Genomic DNA, 7,299 nt, shown 5'->3' on the forward strand with positions numbered 1-7,299 from the left:
GCTGTAGACATTCAGAAGAGGGAGATGATATAGTTCCCCAAGGTTTGTCTCTGCTTTTTTCTCAAGTCTACTGCCTGTCCAGTTTCACCCACAGCTATGGCTTCACCTACCGCTTTTATTCTAATATCTTGTAAATCTGTATTTCTCAACCGAGAAATATCTCCAACTATCTCATGAACATGTCTTACATGTTTTATAGGAATCTCAAACTGAACAAGTGCAAACTTGAATGCATTATCTTCCCCCCCAAACTTGCCCCTTGTCCTGTATTCCCTGTATTATTATGTGGCTCTATCACTGCCTGAGATCGTTACAAGTCAGAAACCTGGAATTGTCTACCCTTGCCTCTCTCCCACTTCTCCCCAACGTCTTAGTTCATCTGCTCTTATCACTGCCCTCACCTCTCTGTCCATACTGTCCTCCTGGAGCTTTCTCTCCAATCTTCTACCTCCACAATCCATTTTCTACTCTGCTGCCAGAGGGAGCTTTCAAAAGGTTAATCTGGTCCTGAGATTCAGCAACATTTAATAGTCCCCCTTCACCATGAGAATAAGATCCAGACACCCTAGCATGCCCTTTGGACCTGTTCAGTCTCTCTTGTGCCCAATTCTCCAGCTATGCGTGATGCTGGAAGTTCCCTGAATATGTCATGTTTTCTCCTGTCTGCCTTCACACATGCTCTTTCCATCTTCCTTTCCTGGCTAACCCTTTCTTGGCCTTCAAGAACCAGCCCGAGCATCATGGCCTTTGTCATCTTTTTTAACTGTCCCCTGTGGATACCTAGATCACCTTCTCTGACACTTGAATATGACTGTCTTCTTTAACTGTACTCATTGAGGAAAGATTCTGTCTTTTTATCTTTATTTTCCAAGAATCTGATAATGTCTGGGACAGGGTAAGTCTTCCTTAATAAAAATAGAACCCAGAAACTTGGAAGGTCACCAATGAAATACTCCTGGTGAGGAGGGGCAGTTTTATTAGAGAGCTTGATTGTCTGCCAAAACTGACCTCCCTGAGGAATTTCCCTCCATTCAGTTTCCACTACCACTGCCCCTATGTCTAAAAGGTTGATGCATACAGCTATACAGTTGTTAACAGATAGTTCTTCCCTTAATATCCAATATTTCTGACCCAGGTTGAAAACTTTAAATACAACAAGACCCGGAGGTGTCTTGTAGATCATTAACCTGAAATGCTCTGGGTGGAGGATGGGGCAAGTGTTCAGCGGCCACAATAATCTTAGGAAACACTACATCTCATCTCTTGAGAATCTCCAACAGCAAATATAAACATCTCGGAGAAGTCCTGATGCTAATTCATTTTTATTTGGTTTAGCTAGGTGTAAATCAAACATTTGACCACTGAGCTCTTTTTTTTTCATGGAATATATATGATCCATGATTGCTCTTGCAAAAGCCTGGCTAATGAGTAACTGAAAGAAAACAAACAAAAAGGACCACTGATTCAGGCACTCTGATCTACAAAGTAGGACTTACTCCTGCAGCTCCAGTTAGATTCCAGGCTTGAAGTCAACATCTTGCCAAGATGATGTTACCCCGGAGCTTTCACATCCCAAGGAAGGTCCCACCTTCTCCCCCCAGTAGTAAGATAAGTTTGTGTAATTAATTTGTACAACTTGTATGATTTAAGGAGCAGGACTTCCAGAATGGCCAAGTAAGGAGCTCAGCAAATCCTCTCCCTAAAAAGCAATGATAAAAGTGAACAAACTTGAAACTTCCATGAAGGTCCAGTGGACTTAGGACTCTGCACAGGTTCTATCCCTGGTTGGGGAATTAAGATCCTCAAGCCATGTGGTGTGGCCTAAATAAATAAATGAATAAATTTTAAAAAGTGAACAAACGTCCAAAAAAAAAAAATGTAAAGACTGACCAAAGGCATACAACAACTTGAGAAGCATTTATTTGAGAAAATGTACTGAACTTGAGTAAGAATGGTGGGAAGCTGATGTTTTAGCCTGAGGCTGTTTCCATTCCAACTCCCTGTCCTGGAACTCTGTGGTATGGAAATTCTACCAGGGTCATCAGAGGGGCCCTGCCTTTCTTTGGAATGGAGTGTGGAGAATCCCACGTGTCATTGTGGCTAACACAGCAGCTCGCCTGAGGTCTCAGTACTGATTGGGTTTAGCAATAGACAGTGGACAGGCCAGGAGATCTTGGGAATTAGATAGCTCCTGGTGCTCAAGGAATCTGTGCTCGTGGACAGGGCCATGTGTATCTAAGGGGAGTCCTAAGAAGGCCCTATGAAGCTACTTGTCCCTGGTTGGATGTGAGGTCTTGTAAACACAGAAAATAAAAACTGCAGCGGACTTGGAAACTGCTCAAACTTTGAATGCATTCCCCAGGCCACACACAGATTGCTCAGCAAAGAGCAGAAGCCTTACTGGCTTAAGGTGTTTAAGTGTAACTTCTGAGCAGTCATTGGTTGACCACAAAGCTATGTCGACTCGGGTGATCCCTGGGAATCCAACCTTAAAAACGAATTAAAAAGGGAGAAACAGCTGAGCCATCAGTGGCTGTACATGGGTGAGGGAGGCGAGTGGGGGATGGCCTCCATAGAATTCCTCCTGGTGAGTCGCTAAACACACAACAAATCAAAAAAAACACAAAAAACACAAAATTTTAAAATGTGCAAAACAACCACACAGAATCCAGGGTTGCTAAAATATATTATCTATAATGTTTCTAATGAAAAAATTACAAGACATGCAAAGAAACAGCAAAGTGACCATACCCAGGAAAATAAGGAGTCATTAGAAAGCTGTCTCAGGGATCAGAGTATTATGGAGATGAGTGAGATTAGTTTTATATCCTGTATTCCACATAAAATTTTATTGAAAACAATTGCACAAGTCATTAAAATTTCTTTGAAAATATCTGTAGCGATTGCTTAGTGTTCTGCAATATGGCTATACATAATTTAACTATGCCCCTATTGTGACACTATACTACATTTTAAAAATTTCTTTCATTTGATATATTCCATGTTTTTGATTGTTTCCTTTATGTAGTTTTGTAAGATGGAATTTAAAAATGAACTAAAATCCTTGACAAATATTGTCAGGCTAAGCACCAGGAAAGTTGTACAATATTAAGCTCACATCAGCAGTGAATATGAATTTCTCTATTACCACATCTTGTACTTACAAATAAATTAGCAATTTAATAGGTGAAAACTTTTAATTACTGTTTCTTTGATTACAGTGAATGTTGAGTAACATTTCCCATGTCTATTTGCCATAATGTTCTATGAATTCCTGTTCATGTCTTTTATGCATTTTTCACTGGTATTTTGGTGTTTTATTATGGGTTTTGAAGGATTCTTCATCAACAATGCTTTGTTACACTTGAGTATAGTATTTCAAATTATGACTAGGTATCTTTAATTACTGGGGATTATTAAAAATCATATAATCAAATTTCATTAAATGTGGAAAACAATTTAGAGAAAGGGATGGAGAGTATACTGATGGAACAAAATGATTAAGAATGAAATATATTTGAGAGATAGGAGAAGCTGATAAAAGCATTGAGAAAAGCATGGTATACATTACAGATTCAAAAGAAACCTTATTCAAAAGTTAACAAACATACCCCTTAGATCTGGGGTATGAGAATTTTCTTTGTAGGGTGCCATCTTCTCTAATGGAAACATATATTCACACTTGTATTGAATACCTGCTAGGTGGGTGCTAGTAGGAGTGAAAGAAAAGATCTTTGCTCTCAATCTAATGAGGAAACACAGACACCCAAAAGTCACTTAAGGCAAGAAAAGGTGCCAAGTAGAGGGAAAAACAGGATGCTGTCGGAGCTCAGTTCAGTTCAGTCGCTCAGTCGTGTCCGACTCTTTGCGACCCCATGAATCGCAGCACGCCAGGCCTCCCTGTCCATCACCAACTCCCGGAGTTCACTCAAACTCACGTCCATCCAGTTGGTGATGCCATCCAGCCATCTCATCCTCTGTCGTCCCCTTCTCCTCCTGCCCCCAATCCCTCCCAGCATCAGAGTCTTTTCCAATGAGTCAGGAAGTTAGTTACTATTGATGAGAATCAGGTTTATGGAGAAATTAGCATTTCTGGTTGGTCATGAAGACTAACTTGGATTTCTCTAGGTGGAGAATATGAAAAAGAATTTTAAAGAAAGATTATGCAAAAAATCTGAGGAGGTCACACGAGGCGGGAGGTTCTGATCCAGGCATGCACACAGATCCAATCCATCATGCACCCAGTTTTCTATTCAAGTGGATTCTAGTACTGGTAGAAATAATCAACATAGAAGAGCACCTAGTAAAATTTGTTAAGATGAAAAAAATGGCTTATTTTTATCTAAGGGCTCATTTAACTCAAAATTATTTATCTCTGAGAATTTAAAAAATAGCTACCATAGAAAATTTAGGCTCTGTAGAAATAACACAATAAAACTGAGAATGGCAAAAACTTTATACATTTGTAATCGTAGGTTGGGCTTCCTGGTAGCTGACTCCATCTGAGACTAGAATGTGAATACAAGTTATCTAAGAGGTCATTCCAGAAAGCATCACTAGGGAAGTGGGAAATAAGACAGGGATGGAGGTTCTTTCCTGGTGGCTCAGTGGTAAAGAATCTGCCTGCCAGTGCAGGAGACACGAGTTTAATCCCTGATCCAGGAAGATCCCACTTGCTGCAGAGCAACTAAGCTCGAGAGAACAAGGGGTGGGGGGGGTGGGAAGACAAAGGTAGGGATGAACCAGTAAAGGGTGAAGGGTGTATCATCAAGTAATTTTTCACTGGGGGTGACTGGGTTCAATTCCACCGCCCTCCCCAGGGTACTGGGAAAAACCACGTAGAACATACCTAAGTCATCCCCACCAGAGGACTAGGAACCTGGGGTACTGATTGCCATCTGTCACTGGCTTAGGGTTACTTGCAGCCACATTAACTCCCCAGCACTTCTGGCCCGGGGTGTCTGGCTGGGAGAAAGCCCTCAGGTGGGGACCGTATGTATTCGGAAGGGTGAGTGCCAAGGGAGTATGGGGAGGGCCACAACTACAATCTGCTACATTTGTTATTGACTCAAAACTATTAGAAGAATCACCTATTGACAAAATTTAGGGCCACAAAACTTGCATCTCAAGAAATTGGTTGACATTATTGCCATAAAAGTAAACTCACCTTGTAAAGAGGTTAAAGCTAAGATTTATTGGGACAAATTTTAAAACATGTCTCCATGGTAACATTTTTATGAAGAATTTTCCAGATGAAAATAATTTCAGCAAAATGAAAGCAAGTAAAAAATTTAAAATATATCTTAGGAACATTTTACCTGCATTATACAGAAAAAGGATATCAAGAAATTAAATTGATTTTGAGTTTGCTCAGGAAAATATGTTCTTCGTCAAATTTCATCAATGTTGGCGTGATTTTGATTAGAATGTTTGTACTCACAAACATGGAGTCACAGTGTCCTCGGGCTCAAAACAAGAGGAGGGTAGAAACATCCTGTTCCTGAACTGCTAGAGGCCAAAAAATGAAGAGGATTTGTGCCAGGGGAAATTGCATGGGTAAATGCAGAGTGGAAAAGCATATGGAATGCTTTGGGAATGATGAATTCCTCACTGACAGAGCTATGGGAGCAGATGTTAAGCAAAAAAAAAAAAAATCATATTCATGAATATTCTGTGGATCTGCAGAGTTCTTTGTTGAAAGAGGATAAGAGAAAAATTGGATATTACAGCCCTCCAGTGAAACGCCTCACGACTTTTCACTAATATCCCATGACCTTATAGAAATGAACAAAAACCCATTAAAATCATGAAAGATTGACAGACAACATAATACAAAATTGTGAGCAGCCTTGAAAACTTTAAGGCAAATGGAGTTAGACTAAGAAAAACAGATCTATACTTCACATTATGGAATACTCAGGCTTCCCTTCATGATAGACAGCAAATCAGAGAAAGATTTTTTTTTTAAGGTATTTTGTTCTTGCTCCACCAACTGCGTCCTGACTCAGAGATCTGTGCCCTTACTAGCTAGAGAACTGGCCCTTCAATTCTCTCGATTCCAAGGAGCTACATTGTAAGGGAAGCAGTTTTGTTACTGAGTTTTGCCTCTTGCCTTGAAACCCCTCCCCCCCACCAGCACCCTCTGACCCCTTTGGCCCCCATCTCCACTCCTCAGTCTACCCACTGTCTTTTTGTATTTACACATTGAGACAGAACAAGCCCAGTAATCAACTAGGTAGGAAGCAAGAGCCGAGTGGCTGTGGTACAAAGCATATCCTCCCCCATTAATCAGTGTAGGTGACCACAGACAGGAAGGACAGTTGCACTTACTGCCACTGGCTTCCAGTACCAGAGAAGGAGACGAGAGGAGGGCAATAAGCATCAGAGTTGAAAGAGGCACAATGAGGGAAAAGCCTGTTAGCAGCTGAAATGTGAATTGGTAGCTGTGCTCATCACCTTACGCACTTTGTAACTGCAAATGCATCAAAGGAATGGAACCATTACCCAATGGATAGAGGTTAAGAGTAAAGGCAACCCACATGTTCTGTTGACACACTGAGACTGGAAAGGTCTTCCCTTGTTTGTGTATGAATTAAGAGAAAAAACAAGTTGGGGTTTACAAACAAAGACTATGGGATAAAAGTAGTAGTTGGGAGACTCAGAGAAAGGAAATATTTCTGAAAAATTATTTGCTTTCAGATCCAGAAGAAATCAGTAACATTGCTTGGCATTTTCAAAAGATTGCAAATAATCATAACCTCTGTGTGTGAGGAACAAAAGGTCACAGGTAAATGAACAAAAGTTAAAAAGGTCATTGACTCAAAGACTGTAAGAAAAGGCAACAAGATAATTAAAATCCATATGAAGTCAGTAAAGAAGAGAAAGGATGTTGTAGAAAATTCACCTGCTGATGTGAAAGGCATCTTTGAGATGCTTTCCTAGAGTGCAGGAGAAAATGACAAGGAGATTTAGTTCTCACCACAGGCTTCATGAATACCTACTACGGAGCCAGCCACTGTGCAAAGTGCTGGGATCTAAAGGCTTTCATATTCTCAATCCTGAGAGTATGAGAAGTTTTCATTAAATCCTTAAACACAAATTAGCAAGGAGAGATAAGAAAGCCTTCCTCAGTGATCAATGCAAAGAAATAGAGGAAAACAGAATGGGAAAGACTAGAGAACTCTTCAAGAAAATTAGAGATACCTAGTGAACATTTCATGCAAGTTCAGTTCAGTTCAGTCACTCAGTCATGTCCGGCTCTGCGACCACATGGACTGCAGCACACCAGCCCTCCCTGTC

This window comes from Oryx dammah, unplaced genomic scaffold (assembly GCF_014754425.2).
Source record: "Oryx dammah isolate SB20612 unplaced genomic scaffold, SCBI_Odam_1.1 HiC_scaffold_23, whole genome shotgun sequence".
Classification (NCBI taxonomy): Eukaryota; Metazoa; Chordata; class Mammalia; order Artiodactyla; family Bovidae; genus Oryx; species Oryx dammah.